This window comes from Dendrobates tinctorius, unplaced genomic scaffold, assembly GCF_039654945.1.
Source record: "Dendrobates tinctorius isolate UK_male_01 unplaced genomic scaffold, ASM3965494v1 ptg000111l, whole genome shotgun sequence".
NCBI classification, from domain to species: domain Eukaryota; kingdom Metazoa; phylum Chordata; class Amphibia; order Anura; family Dendrobatidae; genus Dendrobates; species Dendrobates tinctorius.
The window spans coordinates 8,843,368-8,868,635 of record NW_027361779.1 but is presented as its reverse complement, the minus strand read 5'-3'; the positions used below and the strand labels follow the sequence as shown (position 1 = coordinate 8,868,635).

The following is a 25,268-nucleotide window of genomic DNA, read 5'->3' as shown; positions in this document are numbered from 1 at the left end:
AATTTACCATAACTAACTTTGTTGCCCAGGAGGGTATTTGCACCATTGTGCCTTCTTCTATTTTGTTCATCATGTTTTTCTGTTCCCAGTTTTGTTTCCCAGTTTGATTGGCAGCGCTTCTGTGTTTAGAACTGTGGAGATCATGGACGCTGAATGATCCAGAACTGTGTTTGTAAATAGTTGCACCTCTTTAGGTGTACTTTCTTGGTTTTACATAGACACTTTGCGAAGATAAGGTCTACCTCATCTGGAGCGTGACTCCAATCAAAGGACACTGCAAGAAATCCTGGCTGGAAGCGGTGTCCAGCACTTACAAGAATTATTGTTGTTTTAATGTGAAGTATTTGATAATGTGTCTTACGAGAGTATTGGTGACTAGAAAATAGCTTTTACATAGAATTTAGGAATGTTTTAATAAAGAGATGAGAGATTTGAATAATGAATGAAGATTTGGAAGATGTAGGTGATGAACCAGGTATTAGCGGTTGTCACTTTGAGCTAATGACAGAACCTGTAGAAAATGTGAAAAGGAAAGATGATGAAGAAATGTGTTGATGATGAAACTTGCACTTTTGAATTAGGATTTTAGATAGTTAATTAAAAATTGTTTGTAACGTTCAAGAATGAGTGCCTCTCACATTGAGAAGATTAGATTAGAATTGTTTGTTAAGCATTGCAAAAATTTTGCATGTTCCTGTGTTAGTCAACTTTGTTTGCCTTGCAGCCCGTGGACATGCTGTGTTTAACGGGGGGGTATGTGGCGCCCCTGAGGCTCAGTCGCCACAGAGGTACTGCATCTCCTCCTGAGGTGTGGTGCCCCACCATCCAGGTAAGGTGGAAACTCCTGACCACACTCCAACACCTGCACCCCACACCACAAAGTAGTGTAGCAAAGCACCTTCGGCGGCTCCCTGCTTGGAGTGTAGCAAAGCACCCATTGGTGGCTCCCTGCTTGGAACACAAAACGTGCTGGGAGGTGGGTGCAGTTAGATTGCATTTCAAGGAGCGGGAAGAGTTTAAGTTAGTCAGTCAGTAGTTGGTTGGAGAGAGAAGAAGATCCCTAGAGAGAGGGATAGATGGATGGAAGTGCTGCAGCAGATCCCAGTGACCTGGGTCTGCTGGCACGGGAAAGGGGGAGAGAGAGCAACTGAGACTGAAAGCCTGACTCTCAATAGAAAGAAAGGATTAGTACAGAACGTGAGGAGTAAAAGAGAACAGAGGACGAGGGTGAGAAGAGAACCCTTCCTAGAAGTTCTAAGCGCAAGGCCGGGGCCCGGTCCCCGAGGTTGTACGGATACTAATGGTCTTGCAGCAGACACTGGAGGAATAGAAGTAGTGACCACTTTATTCCCACACAAGACTTGGGGACACAACAGCAACTGGATAGTGAGCCGGGACTTAGTAGCAAGAAGTCCCCGAAGCAGGCTACAGCTGTCTGCCATACAAGTAGACTTCATAGGAACATCAGACGAGAGGAACTCCAGTGTAACTCAGTACTAGGAGTACTTCATCTAAAGGCGCTATAAGAGGAGACGCTCAGAAAGGCACAAGTTGGCGGAGTGCTGGAAAGGAGTATTCCATCTGGCCTGGGGGTTGACTGAGTCTCAGACCCGAAGGACACGGCACGGAAGCAGGCACCTGTTTGTACAACAGACTGTGAGTAAAGCTTTTGAACTACATGCTCGGGTGTCCTCCACTCATTCCTGCGTCAACCTGCCCGGCACTGCTACATCCCCTGCGCCTGACACTGCACCATCTAAGTGTCACCATATCTACTCTGCCCTGGGACAACAGCCCTCCCTGTGGAGGTCTATACCATCACTGCCGCACCACACCATCTGTCCCAGAGGATCTGTCTGCAGTGTCGGCCTAACACCTACATTGCCGAACACCACAGGTGGCGTCACGACTAATGTTGAGAATTCCGATACCGCAAGTATCGGGTATCGGCCGATATTCGCTGTATCGGAATTCCGATACTGAGTACCTATATTTTTTCAATATCGGATACCGGAATCGGAAGTCCCCATAATGCAATGAGCCACTGTTGTGGCTGTGATTGGCTGCTGAAATGATGTCATCATGATGCGCTGTCTGTACGCATCATGATGCGCGGTCTGTGCTGACTGCGGGGGGTCTGTGCCGACTGTCGGGGGTCTGTACCAGCCTCTCGGGGGTCTGTACAGGCCTGTTGGGGGCCTGTGCCAGCTGCCGGTGGTTTGTACAGGCCTCTCGGGGGGCCTGTGCCGGCTGTCGGAGGCCTGTGCCGGCTGCCGGTGGTCTGTACGGGCCTCTCGGGGGTCTGTGCCGGCTGTCGGTGGTCTGTGCCGGCTGCCGGGGGCCTGTGCCGGCTGCCGGTGGTCTGTACGGGCCTCTCGGGGGCCTGTGCTGGCTGCCGGGGGCCTGTGCGGCTGCCGGTGGTCTGTGCGGGCCTGCCGGGGGTCTTATGTGTGTGCAGGCATCGTCTGATGGGACTACAAGTCCCATCGGGCGATGCCTGCTACAATGACAGTTATTGACACATTAGCCAATGATGACACAGTAGTAGTCCCATCAACCGGCTAATGTGTTGAATGTAAAAAAAAAAAAAAAGCATACTACATACATACTACATATATACTACATTCATACAACATACATACAGTACATGCTACATACATACTACATTCATAAAACATACATACTACATATATACTACATTCATACAACATACATATATACTACATACTACATACATGCTACATATATACTACATTCATAGAACATACATACATACTACATACATACTTCATATATACTACATTCATACAACATACATATATACTACATACTACATACTTGCAACATATGTACTACATTCATACAACATACATACATACTATATACATGCTACATATATACTACATTCATACAACATACATATATACTACATACTACATACATGCTACATATATACTACATTCATACAACATACATACAAACTACATACATGCTACATTTATACAACATACAGTCATATGTTAAAGTTTGGGCACCCCTATTAATGTTAACCTTTTTTCTTTATAGCAATTTTGGTTTTTGCAACAGCTATTTCAGTTTCATATATCTAATAACTGATGGACTCAGTTATATTTCTGGATTCAAATGAGGTTTATTGTACTAACAGAAAATGTGCAATCTGCATTTAAACAAAATTTGACTGGTGCAAGAAAGGGTTTTTTTTAATTCCGATATTTCTGTCCCATTGACTTGAATGGGACTTCCGAGATTTCAATATCGGGTGGTGTCGCTCAACACTAGTCACGACTTATTCATTGACACTGAACATTTACAATGGGCGCCCAGGGCCACGGGCTGGGTCACACCTACCGTGACAACTCCCATTGAGATCCACCGGGCCAGGTACCGAGTATCCCACAACCCTGGGTGTGAGGGCAACCCATAGGCATGTCATGCCCTTATAAAGTCAAGAAAGGCTGGAATAAAAATCTAAAATAAAAAAATCTAAAATTCTAAAATTGAAGACGATCATATACCGTCGAACTTCCCACCATAAATTATGCCAACTGCCGATCGGGCGGCGTTATTCTCATGACCCTCCGAACAGTGTCCATGAAGGCAAAGTGTTTGGGTTCTGGGGGCAGTATGGTTGCAAAGCTGAACCTTAAAGGAATGTCCAGAAGAGCACCACCAGGACTGGAGCCTGCGGCTTAATAGGACTCCACACGGGCAACCTCACCCATGCAAGCCATGGAAAAGATGGACAGATTGCAAGCTTTGTCGATTCTGTGGGTGGTGGTGCATGGCCGTTTTTAATTTTGCTAGCGATTTGTCAGCTTAATTCCATTAATGAACGAGACTCCGGCATGCCCCCGCGGTCCGCGTCCAGCTTACTAGAGGGACACGCGAGGCTCTGGCACGCGAGATCAAACAATAACAGATCTGTAGAGCCCTTACATGTCCAGGGCTGCATGCGCGCTACACTGAAAGGACCAGCGTGTGTCGCTTACAGGTGCGGATAACCCACTGAACCCCGTTAGTGATGGGGACCTGGGATTCCAATTCTTCCCCGTGAACGAGGACTTCCCAGTAAGTGCCGGTCAACCGGAATTCCGCAATTCGGCCTAACCGGCATTCCAGAAAGAATGTGAAAAATTAAGTGTCCAAACCACAGGTGCTGTAGCTTGCTGAACAGCTGGGCTCCTCTGCTGAGTAGCACGCAGTTCTTACATAAACAGGCGGCATAGCTTGGTTCACGGGTGGGCAACTCTGCTGAGTAGCAGACAGTGCTTACATAAACAGGCGGCATAGCTAGGTTCACGGGTGGGCTCCTCTGCTGAGTAGCAGACAGTGCTACAAGGCCCAAAAGGATTTTCTGGACAAGATGCAGTAAAAAATTATTAGAAACACACACGGTGTAGCTCCTTGACAGCTGTACTACACCGCTGGCTACCAGACACCGCTACTATGCCATGAAACTGTCTATTAACATTGAAAACCATTATTAATGTGAAAATAAAGTTACGCTTTTGGTGAACAAACCGTTCTCGAACGGAACCTCGAACAGCTGAATTGTAAGCAAAGTGTTCGAGTACGACGAACGGCTCGAACACCACCCAAAACAGCTCAAATTTCAACTTGGCGAACAGGTCGACTCCAACACCACTTATCTCTAATCAGGAGGCAGACTCAGACGGTCTCAGGCCCAGTATGGATTCGACAAGATTGTAGAAAGTTGAGAAAGGGTACAGTATCACCAGATACCAGGTATATATGTAGCATAGTTTACACATTAAAAATCTATGTCTATATATCAAGAGGCAGACTCAGACGGTCTCAGGCCCAGTATGGATTCAACGTGATTGTAGAAAGTTGAGAAAGGGTACAGTATCACCAGATAACAGGTATACACTCACTGGCCACTTTATTAGGTACACCTGTCCAACTGTGTGTTAAGACTTAATTTCTAATCAGCCAATCACATGGCGGCAACTCAGTGCATTTAGGCATGTAGACATGGTCAAGACAATCTCCTGCAGTTCAAACCGAGCATCAGTATGGGGAAGAAAGGTGATTTGAGTGCCTTTGAACGTGGCATGATTGTTGGTGCCAGAAGGGCTGGTCTGAGAATTTCAGAAACTGCTGATCTACTGGGATTTTCACGCACAACCATCTCTAGGGTTTACAGAAAATGGTCCGAAAAAGAAAAAAAATCCAGTGAGCGGCAGTTCTGTGGCCGGAAATGCCATGTTGATGCCAGAGGTCAGAGGAGAATGGGCAGACTGGTTCGAGCTGATAGAAAGGCAACAGTGACTCAAATTGCCACCCGTTACAACCAAGGTAGGCAGAAGAGCATCTCTGAACGCACAGTGCGTCGAACTTTGAGGCAGATGGGCTACAGCAGCAGAAGACCACACTGGGTACCACTCCTCTCAGCTAAGAACAGGAAACTGAGGCTACAATTTGCACAAGATCATCGAAATTGGACAGTAGAAGATTGGAAAAACGTTGCCTGGTCTGATGAGTCTCGATTTCTGCTGCGACATTCGGATGGTAGGGTCAGAATTTGGCGTAAACAACATGAAAGCATGGATCCATCCTGCCTTGTATCAACGGTTCAGGCTGGTGGTGGTGGTGTCATGGTGTGGGGAATTTTTTCTGGGCACTCTTTGGGCCCCTTGGTACCAATTGAGCATCGTTGCAACGCCACAGCCTACCTGAGTATTGTTGCTGACCATGTCCATCCCTTTATGACCACAATGTACCCAACATCTGATGGCTACTTTCAGCAGGATAATGCGCCATGTCATAAAGCTCGAATCATCTCAGATTGGTTTCTTGAACATGACAATGAGTTTACTGTACTCAAATGGCCTCCTCAGTCACCAGATCTCAATCCAATAGAGCATCTTTGGGATGTGGTGGAACGGGAGATTCGCATCAGGGATGTGCAGCCGACAAATCTGCGCCAACTGTGTGATGCCATCATGTCAATATGGTCCAAAATCTCTGAGGAATGCTTCCAGCACCTTGTTGAATCTCTGCCACGAAGAATTGAGGCAGTTCTGAAGGCAAAAGGGGGTCCAACCCCTTACTAGCATGGTGTACCTAATAAAGTGGCCAGTGAGTGTATATGTAGCATAGTTTACACATTAAAAATCTATGTCTATATATCAGGAGGCAGACTCAGACGGTCTCAGGCCCAGTATGGATTCGACAAGATTGTAGAAAGTTGAGAAAGGGTACAGTATCACTGGATACCAGGTATATATAGCATAGTTTAAACATTAAAAATCTCTGTGTATATTTCGGAGTCCGACAAAGACACTCACAGCCTCAGTATGGATTAGACAAGAATCTAAAAAGTAGAAAAAGGGTAATGTACTGTATTCGAAGCCTACACCAGTATACACTGTAGGGGTATTTTTCTATCTTCATATATATTTCAGTTTCAGTAAGAGAGTCGAGGCCTTCCGCAAGAGGAAACGAGATGGATACAAGTACATACGGAAAGTCGAGTGATTGCAGAAATTTTGGAATTATTAATCATGGGAAAAACTCCCGGAAGAATTCTCAGAGGCGATGCTGACCCTCAATTACATTGTCTGTGGAGACAGCGAAAACAGTTCTTTGTGAAGAAAGGTTTACTGTATCGCAGTACCGTGGATCCCATCACCGTTACTCATCTCCATCAAATTGTGATCACAGGGAGAGATGTAGACATTGTCCTCACTGCCTATCATGATCTGTCAGGTAACTTTGGAGTGCAAAAGACAGAAGCCACAGGCCGTAGGTGATTCTATTGGATTGGCATGAGAGGACACATTTAAAAATGTGAGCAGGAATGTCACACGTCTGTGAGTAGGAAAACCGTGAAAGCTGATGATAATCCACCACTGCATCTCATTGTGAGTCGACATCCATAACAAATGGAAGCCATTGATCATCTGAAGATAGGGCCCAGCAGGACAGGGCATAGCTACGTCTTAACCATCATCTATCAGTTCACCAAATTTGTATTGGCAGTCCCAGTGAAGGATTTAACAGCCCATACTACACAGCGGTGGAGCAGGGAGAGGTAAGTATTGCAAGTGCTGGGGCCCTGAGCAAGCAGGGGGGGCCCACTCATGGGCGGAGGTACTGGTGCAGGGCCCCTCATAGTACACCGGTGTGTCTGACGGCGGGTGTGCACCCCCGCCATCAGAGACACTTGATTGTACTATGAGGGACCCTGTGCCAGTGCCGTCACCGAAGAGTGGGCCCATCCACATGTCCAGGGCAACGGCACTCGCACGGGTGCATGCGCCAGGTGGTGACCCCGGCCCTGGGGGGGAGGCAGCCCAGTTAGGGAGGTTGAAAAATGGCATATGTTGATATTAGACATTCAGCAGCTGCAAATGGAGGAATTGGAGAAGTCCGAGGAAGAGGAGGACAAAAGCGAGCCATTTTTCTGGCAACCTGCGTGTCAGCAGGGGAAGGTGGGACAAAATCCTTTGAAACCCATGCATGGTTCATTTTAATGAAGGTTAGATCATCAACATTTTGGGTCGACAGATGGGTCCTTTTTTCTGTCAGGATTGATCCAGCAGCACTGAAGACCCTTTCGTATAGCACACTAGCAGCAGGGCAAGCGAGCTCCTGTAAGGCATATTGTGCCAATTCAGGCCAGGTGTCCAGTTCACAGGCCCAATAGTCAAAGGGGAATGACCTGTGAGGGAGAACATCGATATGGGAGAAGTTGTTTGTAACCATAGCTGACAACTGCTGTCTCCTGTCACTTTCAATCGATGCAGTATTACCAGTCGTGTGAGCGGTACTTGAAAAATCAGTCCACAACATGGTCATGAAACCCCTGTGTCCAACGCCACTTCAGCTGTGTGCACCACGAACACCTCTTCCATGTTGCCCCCTACGGCTTGTTAGAAAAACATCACCGCCGCTGTGTGCTGGGAATGCCTCAAACAAACGGTTTACCTGAGTTGCTTTCTTGTTAGCCAATATTAGCTCTAGGTTCTCCTGTGGCATGATGTTTTGGAATTTGCCTTTATAGCGTGGATCCAGGATGCTGGCCAACCAGTAGTCGTCATCGTTCATCAATTTGGCAATGCGGGGGTCCCTTTTTAGGATCTGCAAGGCATAATCACACAAGTGGGCCAATGTTCCAGGTGTCAATGATGCACTGCGAGTGCTGGGTGGAGGAGCACTTTCTGGCAAATCAACATCCCTCCAGTCACGCACAAACCCTGTACCTGACCTTGCCACGCCAACATTTTCTCTTGGCCCCTGAGAAGCATCCTCCTCCCCTTATTAATCATTCTCATTATCCTCCTCCTCCTCCTCTTCCTCTTCTTCCTCCACCTCGTCCAGGAGAGTTCCCTGAGCAGACAATGGCTGACTGTCATCAAGGCTTCCCTCCTCCTCTTCCTCCTTGTCTGCAGACATCTGCTCCTTAATGTGCGTCAAAGTTTGCTTGAGCAGACGCATAAGTGGGATGCTCATGCTTATGATGGCGTCATCTGCGCTTACCAGCCGTGTGCATTTCTCATAACACTGAAGGACTTTACAGAGGTCTTTCAGCTTCGACCTCTGCACACCAGACAACTCCATGTCTGCCCTCAAACTGCCTGCCCGTGTATCCTCCCACAAATGCATTACAGCCTGCGTCTGTTCGCACAGCCTCTGAACCATGTGCAGGGTGGAGTTCCACCTTGTTGCAATGTCGATAATTAGGCGGTGCTTGGGAAGGTGGAGCAATCGCTGCAGCTTCTGCATACGACTGGCGTGTACGGGTGACCGGCGGATGTGCGAGCACAGTCTTCACACCTTATGGAGCAGGGGTGTTAGCTCTGGATAATTATTGAGGAAGCACTGCGCCACCAGGTTCAAGGTGTGAGCCAGGCAAGGTATGTGTCTGAGTTTTGAAAGGGCTATGGCTGCCACAAAATTCCGGCCGTTATCACTAACTACCTTGCCTGCCTCAAGATGTAGACTGCCCAGCCATGACTCAGTTTGTCGCTGCAAGTAGTCGTCCAGTACCTGCGCGGTGTGTCTGTTGTCGCCCAAACACATCATCTTCAACACAGCCTGCTGATGCTTACCACTAGCTGTTTGATAGTGGGACACCTCGTGTGCAACACTGGCAGCTGCGGATGGAGTGCTTGTGCGACTGCTTTCTGTGGACGAGCTTTTGCTTCTGGAGGAGGAGGAGGGACGAACGCCTACAGTCAACTGTTTCCTATACCATGGGCTAGGCAGCACTGTTCCACCGCCGCTGTCCCCTGTAGACCCTGCATCCACCACATTAACCCAGTGCACAGTGATGGACACGTAACGGCCCTGGCCATGCCTACTGGACCATGCATCTGTTGTAAGGTGCACCTTTCCACTCACTGATTGCTTGAGTGCATGGACAATGCGGTCTTTCACATGCAGGTGGAGGGCTGGGATGGCTTTGCGAGAGAAGAAGTGCCAACTAGGTAGGTCATAGTGTGGTACTGCATAGGCCATGAGCTCGTGGAAAGCTTTGCTTTCAAACAACCGGTAGGGCATCATCTCTAACGAGATTAGTTTGGCAATGTGGGTGTTCAAACACAGTGTACGTGGATGAGAGGATGAGTACTTTCCTGTCCTACTCAGAGTCTCTGGTAGGGTGAGCTGGACTTGAGAGCTGCATATGGTGGAAATAGCAGTGGACATGGTGGACTGAGAGAGGGGTGGTGATGGTAATGGTGTTGGTGGTCTTGCTGATGGCCTAGATTCAGTCTTTCATAGCAATAACATTGTGATTTCCTGACTGCTTTGGCCTTGCGACGACACCTCAACATTTGCTGCTGGTGGTGTGCTAACCGGTGGGCTTACAGTGGGGGAATCGATGTAGTGTTGCTGACTACCTTCATTCGGAACAGGTGCACATGTGGTACGTGAGATTTGGTAGTCCGTTTACGCTTGCAAGTGCATGGTGGTTAAATGTCTAAGCATGCAACTGGTATTCAAATTTCTCAGATTTTTCCCTTGGCTAAAGGTCTTTGCGCACTTCTTACAGATAACCTTTGCCTGATCATTAGGATTTTGGTCAAAAAAGTGCCACACTGCGCTCTTCCTACTATGGAAGACATTTTGAGGCCTTTCACGCTGTGCTAATTTGACCGTCTGGCCAAGCTGTCCTGCAACTGTTTCGGTTTTTGTAACCTGTTTTTGTACTGCTATGGGCCTTCCAGCTAACAGCTGTTGCGATGTCGATGCCTGCTGCGGATTCTCCTCCTCCTCTTCTGAGCTATTGGCAGCGGCACCCTCTTCCCCCAATGGATGCCAATCTGGGTCAACAACTGGGTCATCCATCAGCTCATCTTCAATTTCATGTGCACCTTCCTCTGTGTCACCGTGTAAGGTGGTATAGTATGAGGGAAGGGGCACCTGAGTTTCATCAGGGTCAGATTCTGGCACAGTACACTGCGAGGACAATGTAGTGCTCTGAGTGAATGTACCAGCGGAAAAATCTAGCAGTGGCTGTACAACAGTGCACTCCATGTCAGATTCATCTTGGACTGGGGAATTCATGATTTGACTTGATAACCCAGGCATGGTATGTGAAAAGAGCTCCATGGAGTAATCTGTAGTGTGGCCTGCTGCATCCTTCACTTTTGCTAGGGGTGAAGGACACAAGGAAAGGTGTTGTTCCTGACCAGGAGCCTCGACTGATGACTCAGTGCTTTTATTTTTTGAAACTTCAGAAGAGGAGGCGATAGAGCTGGAGGCTGTGTCAGCAATGTAAGCCAAAACTTGTTCCTGAAGCTCCGGCTTTAAAAGCGGTTTACCTACTCCCAGAAAAGGGAGCCTTCAAGGCCTTGTGAAGCAAGATGATGACGCAGGCTCAACACCTCCTGCCTTAGGTGCTATTGTGCTTTTGCCACTACCAGCAGATGCACCACCACCACAATCAGTACCAGCTGGCAACCCCCGCCCACGTTCACGTCCTCTTCCACCATACTTGCTCATTTTTGGGAAAATGTACCCAAAATACCACCAGCTATATGGTACTGTAAAACAAGGTACAAGGTGTATATAGTATTGGGGAGAATTTGACTCTCCCTTGAGATTATAGGAGGCTGAACTATTATCTCAGGCCCACTATAGATTACACCTCAATGTAACAGGCTGAAATTGGATGGTGTATGACAAAGTGCAAGGTGTATATAGAATTGGGGAGAATTTAAATCTCCCTAGAGATTTTAGGAGGCTGAACTATTATCTCAGGCCCACTATAGATTACACCTCAATGTAACAGGCTGAAAATGGATGGTGTATGACAAAGTGCAAGGTGTATATAGAATTGGGGAGAATTTAAATCTCCCTAGAGATTTTAGGAGGCTGAACTATTATCTCAGGCGCACTATAGATTACACCTGAATTTAACAGAATGAAATTGGATGGTATATGACAAAGTGCAAGGTGCATATGTGGTGCCCCCAGGAGTATGGCCACCACACTGGCTTTACCTTCCTCCAGGGGATGGGTAATGCCAGGCTTGGAGGCAGTGAAGGGTCTCTCTCGCAGTTAACCTATGCATGCAACACAGTTCCACTCCAGGCCAGCAGGGGGAACTCTGAACTGGGATTAAGGTAGGAGTGCCCTCTGAGGGCCAAGAGGAAGGAGTAGTCAGTAAGTCTGCAGAGGGTGAAGTGTGCAGACATGTGGAAGGAGCGCTGAGATAGAGCAGAGAGGAAGAGCTCATCTCCAGTGAGAGCGCATGAACTGGAGCCTGGTCTCCACGGTTGTACGGAAACTAACGGTCCTGCAACAGATACCAGAGGAGTAGGAGGCTGTAAATGCCCTACTCTCATCTAAGACTCGGAGGCACAACAGCACGGAGTGAGCCAAGAGAGGACTACGGCTACAGCTGTCTGCCATACAAGGTAGTTCTAAGAGACAATAAGAGAAGTAGGAGGAACTCCAGTGTAACTCAGTACTAGGAGTACTTCATCCAAATAGACGCTAGGAAGGAAACTGCACAGCCCTTCTGCTGAGAGAGAATCCCTGAGTTGCTTCCAGGCTAACCTGCTCCGTTACCATCTGTAATCAGGACCCTGGACTGCATTTATCAAGTAAAGGTACATAAACTGCACACCGCTGTGTCTTTGTCTGCTTCCTACCCTTCAGGCACTGCTACATCCCCGTGCCAACCACATCTACACTGCCCTGGGACTCCAGCTTCACCAGTGGGGAGCTTTTACACCTTTGCTGCACCATACCATCAGTCTCAGTGGATCTGCATGCAGTGTCGGCTTAACATCTCACTTGCCGAACACCACAGGTGGCGTCATAAACTTTTCCATTAACTACATTCCACCATTTCCATTCCCCCATTACTTGGGCACCCAGGGCCATGGACCGGGTCACCGCTGCTGTGACACATCCCGCTGACACCGGCCCGGTACCGAGTACCCCACAGCCCTGGGAGGGCGACCCAACTTGGCATCATGAACAGGATTATGGAGCCCGGTTCCCCCTGGGTCCTGTGTGCCATAGACTGTGTTGGTGTAAAAGACTGTGTATGAAATTGGCGCCAATTGCCGCCATTGCCGAGCTGCTTCGTGCGTGTGGGAACCAAAAGAGGCGGGCCTTCGTGGGCAGAGCTTGCCACAGAGCGTGAAGAAGTGAAGTGCCACGCGGGAAGAGAGGACAGCACGCGTCCCCATTGCAATACCCCCCAGGTGTGAAATGTTGATTTGGTGTCGGGCAGCTATAGGTCTTAGAGGGAGAGATTACCAGGCATTGGTAGAACCAGTATACTCTGATAGCAGACCCACTGTCCTGACAGCCAGAGGGGTGGTTGATGTACGAAAAGGGAGAGTACCTGTACGCCTTTTGAATTGTGGGGAGGAGGAGGCCACAATACCTCGGTACGCCACAGTTGCTAAGCTGCTCACTCTTAATAACAACTCTTTGCAGGCAGCAGAGCCCTTGGTCTCATCCGATCAGGTGGAGGACAATGGCTCTGTGAAGCCGATGGAGGAGTGGTGCCAGCAACTGCAGGTGGGGACTGACTCTACACCTTCGTACCAGAAAAATGGGGTTTACAGAGTAACACAAGAATATGTGAGGGTATTCAGCACACACCCACTAGATTTTGGGCAGGCAAAAGGGGTCCAACATCATATCCCCACTGGAGACCATCCACCCATAAAGGAGAGGTACAGACCTATACCCCCAACACAATATTAATGTGCTAAGAGTATGTTGAGAGAGCTGAGGGAAGCTGGGGTTATCAGAGACAGTTGTAGCTCCTGGGCAGCTCCAATAGTTTTTGTAAAGAAAAAGGATGGTACCATGAGAATGTGTGTTGATTACAGGAAAATTACTAGCATTACACATAAAGATGCCTACCCATTACCCAGAATTGAAGAGTCATTAGCTGCACTTAAAACTGCTAACTACTTTTCCACCTTAGATCTCACCAGTGGGTATTGGCAGGTTCCCGTGGCAGAGGCAGACAAGGAGAAAACAGCATTTACCACTCCAATGGGTCTCTGTGAGTTCAATTATATGCCATTTGGGCTCTGCACTGCTCCAGGAACATTTCAAGGGCTGATGGAGTGCTGCCTGGGACATATGAACTTTGAGACAGTCTTGTTGTACCTGGATGATGTCATTGTTTTCTCCAAAACCTATGAAGATCATCTGGAACACCTGGCTGAAGTAGCTTTGTCCAATTTTGGCCTAGTGCCACCTCCTGAAGCCAAAGGTACAGTACCTCGGACATGTGGTGAGTGCAGAAGGTGTGGCACCAGATCCAGACAAAGTCACAGTCATCCAGGACTGGCCGAAGCCCAGCAACCTCAGTGAAATATGCCAATTCCTTGGACTGGCAGGCTACTAACGAAGATTCATCAAAGGCTTTACTGAAATAGCCACCCCTATGCAAAATCTCCTGGTGGGGCAGTCCAAGAAAGCCAAACAGAAGAATTCCACGTTTGAATGGACTGAGGAGTTGGAGAGGTCCTTCACCAGATTGAAGATGGCTCTCACGGAAGATGAAGTTCTGGCCTACCCAGATTATGACAAACCCTTTGTGTTGTATACTGATGTCAGCAACGTGTGACTAGGAGCAGTACTGTCGCAGGTACAGAATGGCAAAGAAAGAGTGATCTCCTATGCCAGCAGGAAGCTTCGTCCCACTGAAAGGAACCCAGACAACTACAGTTCCTTCAAGCTGGAGTTCCTTGCCATAGTATGGGCTGTGACTGAAAGATTCAAGCATTACCTAGCTTCAGCCAAGTTTACCATCTTCACGGACAACAACCCGTTGGCCCACTTGGACACTGCAAAACTAGGTGCACTGGAGCACCGATGGATGGCTCGGCTGCCTAACTATGAGTTTACCATCAAGTACCGAGCAGGGCACAAGAATGCCGATGCTGATGCACTGTCCAGAATGCCTAATCTGCCAGATGCAGGAGAAGACCCTGAGGCTCTTGAAGAAATAGATTTACCTCCCTTCCACCGGCCACTTGCGGCCCAGCGTGCTCAAGGAGTGAGAAACAGACAGTCTGGCTTGAAGGAGGTCACCCTGAATCCATTGCCCCGTCATGACTGGGCAGAAACGCAAGATAGTGACCCTGCAGTCCGCCTGGTGAAGGAGCTGCTGTCACAAATTGACTCACGCCCGGAGTCGGATGCTCCTGAAGAAACCAAGCAGTTGTGGAAGGAAAGAGGTTGGCTGTTCATCTGTGAAGGAAAGCTGTGTCGGAGGAGTATCAATGCCCGTACTCATGAGCTGGTCTGGCAGGTGGTAGTCCCAAAAAGAGAGGCATCAATGGTCATAGAAGCATACCACAATGGAGCTGGACACTTTGGATGGAAGAAGTTGGAAGCTTTGCTCTGAGAGAGGTTCTATTGGGCTGGTATGAGAAAAGTCATTGAGAGGTGGTGCCGGGAGTGTGGACAATGTAACCTGCGCAGAAAGGATCGAAACAGCCAGAGAGCTCCTCTACAGTCAATCATCACCAAAATGCCACTTACGTTGGTAGCCCTGGACGATGTGAAGCTGGTTCCAAGCCGGTCAGGCTACATCTATGCTCTTACCATTGTGGACCACTACTCAAGATTCCTGGTAGTTGTGCCTATCAAAAATCAAACAGCCAGGACAGCAGCTAGAGCATTCCAACAGCACTTCTGTAGACCACATGGGTATCCTGAAAGAGTGCTTACAGATCAAGGTCCAGCTTTCGAGGCAGAAGTGTTCCAGGAATTCTGTAACTTGCGTGGTTGCAAGAAGATCTGGACAAAACCGTACCACCCACAGACCAGTGGCTTGTGTGAGAAGATGAACCAGGTAGTGATTGACCTCCTGAAGACTTTGCCCTTGGAGGAGAGAAATCTGTGGCCAGAGAAGTTGCCAGATCTGGTAGACCTCTACAACCATATTCCAGTGAACTCCCCCAACTTTACCCCAGCCTACCTAATGAGAGCGAGGCCTGGTAAACTTCCTATTGATTTCGACATGGGAGTCCTGACACCTGAAGTGACGTCACCAGATGCTGACTGGGACACAGAGATGCAGCAGCAGTACAGAAGAGTACAACAGTGTGTGGAGAAGAGTCTAGCCCAGGAAAGACAAAAGCAGGAGAAGCTTTACAATCAAAATGCACCTGCCGTTCCTCTGTCGCCGGGAGAACAAGTCTTAAAAAGGAAAAGAAGATTGCACAAATTGGATGATCAATGAGAAGCTGAACCTTATAACATTCTGCCCTCAAATTTTGATAATACCAAGGTATGCCTTATTAGCAAAGATGGAGGAGAAACCTCAGCAGCAATATCAAGAGATCACCTGAAACTATGTCCTGACCTGTTGAAGGAAAGAGTGGAAGAACCAAATAACATCCAACCCATAGTGGAAGATGAGAAGGTCAGCACAATACTTGGAGAATTCTCTGCGATTTGGACTAAAGTAAATGATGCAATAGTGGTGCCTGTGTTGACATTTCCCCAAGTGGTAGCACAGGAAAACGTGACTCAAGAAAATCCTGAGGATCAGGAAAATCAGGCAGCAGATGCCACACCAGCAGTGGAGCCAGTGAACCCTCGCCCTGCCAGTGGTGAACCTGTAATGCCCATGGTGAGTCTAAGAGTTCACAGACAATCTAGGATCCCTGTGCCATGCAGAACCCCCAGTAGTGTATCCAGTACATTACTCACTACACCAGTATTACGCAGGTCTACCCGCACTACACAACGGATACCACACATTAGGTTCCGCATATAAAGTGATATGACTATTGAAATTGTGTATATATGTAACTGTTTTTCAAGTTTTGTGCCTACAGGTAACCTGTAAGAGTTTCCTCTGAATTTGCCAGTTTTGTTTTATGGACATTGTATCACAGGACTTGTGTGGTTAAAAACTTTATTTGTATATAATTCACCATTTGCCCAGGAATGGAACATGGACATTGATGCTTGGACTTATCATCATAGGACCATTTTTGAAGCTCCTGGTTTTTGTAAATTTTTCTCTTTTTAAAAATCTTGTACAATTATTATTGCTTACAGTTGTGGCCAAAAGTATTGACACCCCTGCAATTTTGTTAGATAATATTCCGTTTCTTCCTGAAAATGATTGCAATCACAAATTCTTTGGTATTATTATCTTCATTTAATTTGTCTTAAATGAAAAACACAAAAGAGAATGAAGCAAAAAGAAAAACATTGATCATTTCACACAAAACTACAAAAATGGGCCAGACAAAAGTATTGGCACCCTCAGCCTAATACTTGGTTGCACAACCTTTAGCCAAAATAACTGCGACCAACCGCTTCCGGTAACCATCAATGAGTTTCTTACAATGCTCTGCTGGAATTTTAGACCATTCTTCTTTGGCAAACTGCTCCAGGTCCCTGATATTTGAAGGGTGCCTTCTCCAAACTGCCATTTTTAGATCTCTCCACAGGTGTTCTATGGGATTCAGGTCTGGACTCATTGCTGGCCACCTTAGAAGTCTCCAGTGCTTTCTCTCAAACCATTTTCTAGTGCTTTTTGAAGTGTGTTTTGGGTCATTGTCCTGCTGGAAGACCCATGACCTCTGAGGGAGACCCAGCTTTCTCACACTGGGCCCTACATTATGCTGCAAAATTTGTTGGCAGTCTTCAGACTTTTTAATGCCATGCACACGGTCAAGCAGTCCAGTGCCAGAGGCAGCAAAGCAACCCCAAAACATTAGGGAACCTCCACCATGTTTGACTGTAGGGACCATGTTATTTTCTTTGAATGCCTCTTTTTTCTCCTGTAAACTCTATGTTGATGCCCTTACCCAAAAAGCTCTACTTTTGTCTCATCTGACCAGGGTCTTCCTGGGTCTCCTACCCTACAGTCCCTTTTCATTCAGATGCCGACGGATAGTACGGGTTGACACTGTTGTACCCTCAGACTGCAGGGGAGCTTGAACTTGCTTGGATGTTAGTCGAGGTTCTTTATCCGACATTCGCACAATCTTGCTTTGAAATCTCTTGTCAATTTTTCTTTTCCATCCAAATCTAGGGAGGTTTGCCACAGTGCCATGGGCTTTAAACTTCTTGATGACACTGCGAACGGTAGACACAGGAACATTCAGGTCTTTGGAGATGGACTTGTAGCCTTGAGATTGCTCATGCTTCCTCACAATTTGGTTTCTCAAGTCCTCAGACAGTTCATAGGTCTTCTTTCTTTTGTCCATGCTCAATGTGGTACACACAAGGACACAGGACAGAGGTTGAGTCAACTTTAATCCATGTCAACTGTGTGATTTAGTTATTGCCAACACCTGTTAGGTGCCACAGGTAAGTTACAGGTACTGTTAATTACACAAATTAGAGAAGCATCTTTTGTCCACCCTCTTTTTTATGTTTGGTGTGGAATTATATCCAATTTGGCTTTAGGACAATTCTTTTTGTGTTTTTTCATTTAAGACAAATTAAATGAAGATAATAATAACAAAGAATTTGTGTTTGCAATAATTTTCAGGAAGAAACTGAGTATTATCTGACAAAATTGCAGGGGTGTCAATACTTTTGGCCACAATTGTAATTATTTATATGTTTTCAAGTTTTGCTCAGCCCAGGAGTGCTGACTTGCACTAGGGGGGAATGTGGCGCCCCCAGGAGTATGGCTGGTGAATGACAAAGTACAAGGTGTATATAGTATTGGGGAGAATTTTAATCTCCCTAGAGATTTTAGGAGGCTGAACTATTATCTTAGGCCCACTATAGATTACACCTCAATGTAACAGGCTGAAATTGGATGGTGTATGACAAAGTGCAAGTTGTATATAGGATTGCTGAGAATTGGAAGCTACCTAGAGATTTTAGGAGGCTGAACTATTATCTCAAGCCTACTATAGATTACACCTCAATGTAACAGGCTGAAATTGGATGGTGTATGACAAAGTGCAAGGTGTATATAGTATTAGGGAGATTTTGAATCTCCCTAGAGATTTTAGCAGGCTGAAGTATTATCTCAGGCCCACTATAGATTACACCTCAATGTAACAGGCTGAAATTGGATGGTGTATGACAAAGTGCAAGGTGTATATAGTATCGGGGATAATTTGAATCTCCCTAGAGATTTTAGGAGGCTGAACTATTATCTCAGGCCCACTATAGATTGCTCCTCAATTTAACAGGTTGAATTTGGATGGTATATGACAAAGTGCAAGGTGTATATGTGGCGCCCCCAGGAGTATGGCCACCACACTGGCTTTGCCTTCCTCTTGGGGAGGGTAATGCCAGGCTTGGAGGCAGTGAAGGGTCTCGCTCGCAGTTAACCTATGCATGCAACACAGTTCCAATCCAGGCCAGCAGGGGGAACTCTGAATTGGGATTAAGGGGAGGAGTGCCCTCTGAGGGCCAAGAGGAAGGAGTGGTCAGTTAGTCTGCGGAGGGTGAAGTGTGCAGACGTGTGGAAGAGCGCTGAGATAGAGCTGAGAGGAAGAGCTCATCTCCAGTGAGAGCGCATGAACTGGAGCCTGGTCTCCACGGTTGTACAGAAACTAACGGTCTTGCAACAGATACCAGAGGAGTAGGAGGCTGTAAATGCCCTACTCTCATCTAAGACTCGGAGGCACAACAGTACGGAGTGAGCCAAGAGAGGACTATGGCTACAGCTGTCTGCCATATGAGGTAGTTCTAAGAGACAATAAGATAAGTAGGAGGAACTCCAGTGTAGCTCAGTACTAGGAGTACTTCATCCAAATAGGCACTAGGAAGGAGACTGCACAGCTCTTCTGCTCAGAGAGAATCCCTGAGTTGCTTCCAGGCTAGCCTGCTCCGTTACCATCTGTAATCAGGACCCTGGACTGCATTTATCAAGTAATGGTACAGAAACTGCACCCCGTTGTGTCTTTGTCTGCTTCCTACCCTTCTGGCACTGCTACATCCCCGTGCCAACCACATCTACACTGTCCTGGGACTCCAACTTCACCTGTGGGGAGCTTTTACACCTTTGCTGCACCATATCATCAGTCCCAGTGGATCTGCATGCAGCGTCGGCTTAACATCTCACTTACCGAACACCACAGGTGGCGTCACAAACTATTCCATTAGCTACATTCCACCATTTCCATTCCCCCATTACTTGGGCACCCAGGGCCACGGACCGGGTCACCGCTGCTGTGACACATCCCGCTGACACCGGCCCGGTACCGAGTACCCCACAGCCCTGGGAGGGCGACCCATATATAGTATTGGGGAGAATTTGAATCTCCCTAGATATTTTAGGAGGCTGAACTATTATCTCAGGCCCACTATAGATTACACCTCAATGTAACAGGCTGAAATTGGCTGGTGTATGACAAAGTGCAAGGTGTATATAGTATTGGGGAGAATTTGAATCTCCCTAGAGATTTTAGGAGGCTGAACTATTATCTCAGGCCCAATATAGATTACACAACAATGTAACAGGCTGAAATAGGCTGGTGTATGAGAAGGTACAAGGTGTATATAGTATTGGGGAGAAGTTGAATCTCCCTAGAGATTTTAGGAGTCTGGCAATGATGCTCTCAGTCCAAGTATGGCAGCAGGCGGCCTAATAAGCAGGACTGCTGCACTCAAAATTGTGGAAAAATGAACGCTTGGTAACTGTGCAGAAAAGAGGAAGAAAAGTATTTTTGCTTTTAAAAAAGCAGTTTGCACAGCAGTGTGCAAACAGCAGTGAAGCTATCAGGGAGCCTTATTCGGCAGCCTAATAACCAACAGAGGTGATGCACAAAAATATATCCTCCCCTTGCACTGCACACTAACTGTACAGTCAAAATCGCTACCAGCAGAAGCAGTTTTTTTGTTCTTCTTCCCTGCCTAATGCTCTCCCTTATTCAGAATCAGCAGCAGCAACCTCTCCCTATGCTAAGATCGGCAGAGGTAAGATGGCGGTCGGCGTGCACGCCTTTTTATAGCCCCTGTGACGCCACACAAAGCAAGCCAATCACTTGCATGCTCTTCTCAAAGATGTTGGTGACTGCTGCCCATGTCATCGCGTTGCCCACAGTGTGCGTCCTCCGTCATTGGCTGAAAAAGGGCACTGGAAGCATCATTTGAAACGTGACTTTGGCGCTCTGGTCGCCGACCTCATGGCCGACCTCACGCTATGGTCGGGTTTCGTTAGTTTACTTTAGCGAAAGCCGGCAACTTATGAATTTGACCAACCCGTTTCGCTCAACTCTAGTTGTGGCTGACATACTGCTTTATTTCTGCAAAATTAAAGGCATGAAAGAGAAAAAAGCCATAAACTGGCAACACTTTCTCCACGCACAGAAAACAGCTGGCACGAAGATACCGCACAAAAAATGGGTGGCCTTTTTTTTTTACCTAAATACTGCTTGATTTCAGCAAAAATAACAGCCTGGTAAAAAAGAGAAAAAAGCTTTAAACTGGCCAAACTTCCAGCATGCACAGATATGATATATGCAATGCTCAATATACACACATACAGTCCCTGCAGGCCTTGCACTGATGTGTATACAGCAACATACACTCCCCTGCCTGCCTAACACTGGAACCTATATAATGCAGAAATAGTCTTTACAAGGACTCTTGGCTTAGCTGGATATGAGTATTTAGGATGGTAGACCCAACAGTAACTCAGAAATCCCCAATTCTGACCTTATCAAGGCAGCCGCTCTCCCTACACTGTTTCTATCCGGTGCTGAATACACCGAGCAGGGTGACGTCCGGTCCCTTATACCCCTGATGATGCTGTGCGGCCAGCCAATCATGCACAACCACAACAAAAATGGCTGCGGCGTTTCATGGCCTGGCAGACAATCCCTGCACCAAGATTGGGTCGCTAAAGTCCGCCAAAATTGCTGGGTGGAGACCAGAGTTCCCGTCAAGTAATCCCGGAAATACTCGGTGCTCGCCGAGTACAGTGATACTCAGGCGAGTAACGAGTAGTGGCGAGCACATTCACTCATCACTACTGTTTACCTTTTTGTTGCTGACTTGATGGTTTATAAAGCAAATAAATCCACATGGACGTTGAAGATAATGTGCCTCCTGTTACCTTCTATGCACCTGAGTGAGTACAATCCTTACAAAATATATATATATATATATATATATATATATATATATATATATATATATGCCACTTTCAATATATTTCAGTGTATGGGAAAAAGCCATGCTATGGACATATCATAAGTGCAAAGTAAATATCAGGGAATATTCTGATGTATATGTATCTGATTTAACCAAAAAGACATGTGGGCAGAGCATCATACTAAGGTGATTCATTCTAAATAGCATGGTGTTACAATAAATGGAGAGCACACCTACTCTATCACTTATCTAATAAAAACCTTTTCGAAGGTCATAGCCCCTCCAATAACAAATTCTGAGCAGATATATTCTTAGCAGAAAGCAATCCTTCAGCACTTCATACTTTGTTTTTAGAACCTTTCAATACTAGACATTTTATCAAAAGAATCCCACTTTAAAAATATATTGTTTTATTAGGTTATTGGATCTAATTATCTATATGCCTCCATATCAATCATTTAATTCACCTTTGACATGAACTTTTATCAGATGAAACAATTTAGTATACCTGACAGTCATGCAGAAACTCATGTTTATTATACCCCTCAGCTCCTTCTCTTTAGATTCTATAACTACACCAATAAAGAAATGGGTCCAAACACTTTTATCACATCTACAGTCTCTGTATGAATATCATAAAATTATTGTATGCATAAAACATATAAATGCTTTTCATTCAATTTATTATTACATTACATGCATATATTATTTCACCCCAAATACAAAAAAGAAAATATAGAACTGATTGACTCTAGATGCTGAGTCTTTGTAAAATTCCAAAGCATATATTGCTACCTACCTTTGTTTCATAGAGTAAGATGTGAGGTACAGCATGCAAATTGTAATTGACAGTCCGTTGAAAACCTCAGGAAGGGGGCGATAAATTCATTTTGTTTTCCAACATTATCCGAAGAAGTTAAAGATTTTTTTTGTTGCACCTCTAAATATAGTCAATATTACCATGCAGCTCAGTATCAGCTAGAAGTGCTAGTAATCTTAGTTCTTCACAGTGACAGGAGGGAGCAGTGCCTGCTACTGTGCATTGAGTGGACAAGCAAATCTGCAGGCAGTGAGCCTTGTAGCTGCTCACCAAAGGAAGGCGTTTCTTGTATCACGAAGGGGATGGTAATAAGAAAAGCTTTGGAATACAGCAAGCCTGAAGACACAGGCAAATAGATTGATCTGCTTTACCTCGCTATGAATATTTTGCATCTGTGTGTTTTTCTAATTAAAAAAATGCGTTTTCCACATCAGAGAGAAACATGGATAAATCAAGATACTTATAAGATTTTCTTTGCTATGCAATGTAGGAAGCCTATAAATACTGATAAAAAGAACAGAAAAAACACAACTGCCTATGTGAATTTTTCCCAATGTGAATAGTGCATAGTACTATGTACAAGTCTGATTACTATATTTATTATGCACAATAATTTAGATCACATACTCTTTATAATGTGGAGCTAAGTGTCTGAAGACTACTATATTTATTGCTTTATTTTTTATTTCTTTATTCTGGTAGTTGTGATGTCATTTTCCTTGTGATGAAATGACATAACATGAAGCTGTCATCATGCAAGATCTTAATTTTAACCAAAATGATTTAGAATATAGGTATAGTCATTTAATTAAAGAATAGTGATGAGTAGAGTTGAGCGATACCAGCCGATACTTGAAAATATCGGATCGGAATGGATCGGCCGATCTTAAAAAAAAGTATCGGTATCGCCGTTTCCGATACCGGGAACCAATGCAAGTCAATGGGGCCAAAATATCGGAATTAAAAAAAACCCTTTCTTTCCTTGTAGTTTAATTCTACATGAAGAAAAACAACTAAGAATAATGTAGAATGTATTGTGGGAGGTGGAGGAGACATTAAAGCCATAGAGGTTTAGCCCAATCAAATGGAATAGCAGGAATTAAACTTTTTTTTTAAAGATGTTAGGAGTTACAAAGATATTGACTATGTTAGCCTCATTTATATTTTGCCAGACATGTATGTCTTCTTCTTCTTTCTTCTTTCTTCTTCTTTCTTATTCTTCTTCCTTTTTTTACCTTCTTCTTCTTCTTCTTATTCCTTTTTTTACATTCTTCTTCTTCTTCTTCCTTTTTTTACATTCTTCTACTTCCTTTTTTTACATTCTTCTTCTTCCTTTTTTTACATTCTTCTTATTCCTTTTTTTACATTCTTCTTCTTCTTCCTTTTTTAAATTCTTCTACTTCCTTTTTTTACATTCTTCTTCCTTTTCTTACATTCTTCATATTCTTCTTATTCAACAATTATTATTCTACATATTCAACTTCTTCATCTTCTTCCTATTCTTCTTCATCATATTCTTGTTTGTGTCAGGCATTCCTGTAGTTGTTATCTAGAAAAGTTAGAAGTTTACACCTTCCGTTCTGCCTGTCACAAAAGATTTACAACAGGATTTGTCCGCGTTCAGTTTGGCCTGCAGCAGCAGGCCTTTTCCAGGGGCACCACGAGGAGGAACGGACTCACCCCCATACACTGCTTAGTCTTCTTCTGCTTATAAATAAGATAATATCATTTGCTCAGAGTATTAGTCTTATGCTTAATGTTCTTCTGCTTTGTTTTTTTTATGCTTCTTTGTCTTCTCTCTCTTGTTGTTCTGCATCTTGGTGGTTGTCTTCCTGTTCTTTGTCCTCTTGAACCAGCTGACGGTACTGGCACCCGGAGGGGCAGCAGAAGGAACAAGAGCCAATGGCACTACCGAGGACCAGCTGACGGTGCTGGAACCCGGTTACTAAGCAGGAGGTACCTGTGCTACAAAGCACTACCAAGGACCAGCAGACGTTGCCGGAACTCGGATACCGAGATGGAGGCACCTAGGCCAAAGGCTATGACGAGAACCAGCTGACGGTGCTGGAACCCGGAGGGGTAGCATAAGCTGCAAGAGCAAATGGAAATAGCGAGGACCAGCTGACAGTGCTGGCACCCGGAGGGGCAGCAGAAGGAATAAGAGCCAATGGCACAACCGAGGACCAGCTGACGGTGCTGGAACCCGATTACTAAGCAGGAGGTACCTGTGCTACAAAGCACTACCAAGGACCAGCAGACGTTGCCGGAACTCGGATACCGAGATGGAGGCACCTAGGCCAAAGGCTCTGACGAGAACCAGCTGACGGTGCTGGAACCCGGAGGGGTAGCATAAGCTGCAAGAGCAAATGGAAATAGCAAGGACCAGCTGACAGTGCTGGCACCCGGAGGGGCAGCAGAAGGAATAAGAGCCAATGGCACAACCGAGGACCAGCTGACGGTGCTGGAACCCGGTTACTAAGCAGGAGGTACCTGTGCTACAAAGCACTACCAAGGACCAGCAGACGTTGCCGGAACTCGGATACCGAGATGGAGGCACCTAGGCCAAAGGCTCTGACGAGAACCAGCTGACGGTGCTGGAACCCGGAGGGGTAGCATAAGCTGCAAGAGCAAATGGAAATAGCGAGGACCAGCTGACAGTGCTGGCACCCGGAGGGGCAGCAGAAGGAATAAGAGCCAATGGCACAACCGAGGACCAGCTGACGGTGCTGGAACGCGGTTACTAAGCAGGAGGTACCTGTGCTACAAAGCACTACCAAGGACCAGCAGACGTTGCCGGAACTCGGATACCAAGATGGAGGCACCTAGGCCAAAGGCTCTGACGAGAACCAGCTGACGGTGCTGGAACCCGGAGGGGTATCAGAAG

At 46.1% G+C, this 25,268-nt stretch overlaps 1 protein-coding gene across 1 annotated transcript in view; it reads right to left on the bottom strand.

The window, feature by feature from the left end:
* The window catches only part of MCHR2 (melanin concentrating hormone receptor 2), a 549,146-nt gene extending 526,506 nt beyond the window's left edge, over positions 1-22,640 (bottom strand). The window contains exon 1 of the mRNA XM_073589501.1: positions 22,364-22,640. The gene's annotated coding sequence lies outside the window, so the exon portion shown is untranslated. The remainder of the gene's footprint in view (positions 1-22,363) is intronic.
* Positions 22,641-25,268: the final 2,628 nt, after the last annotated feature.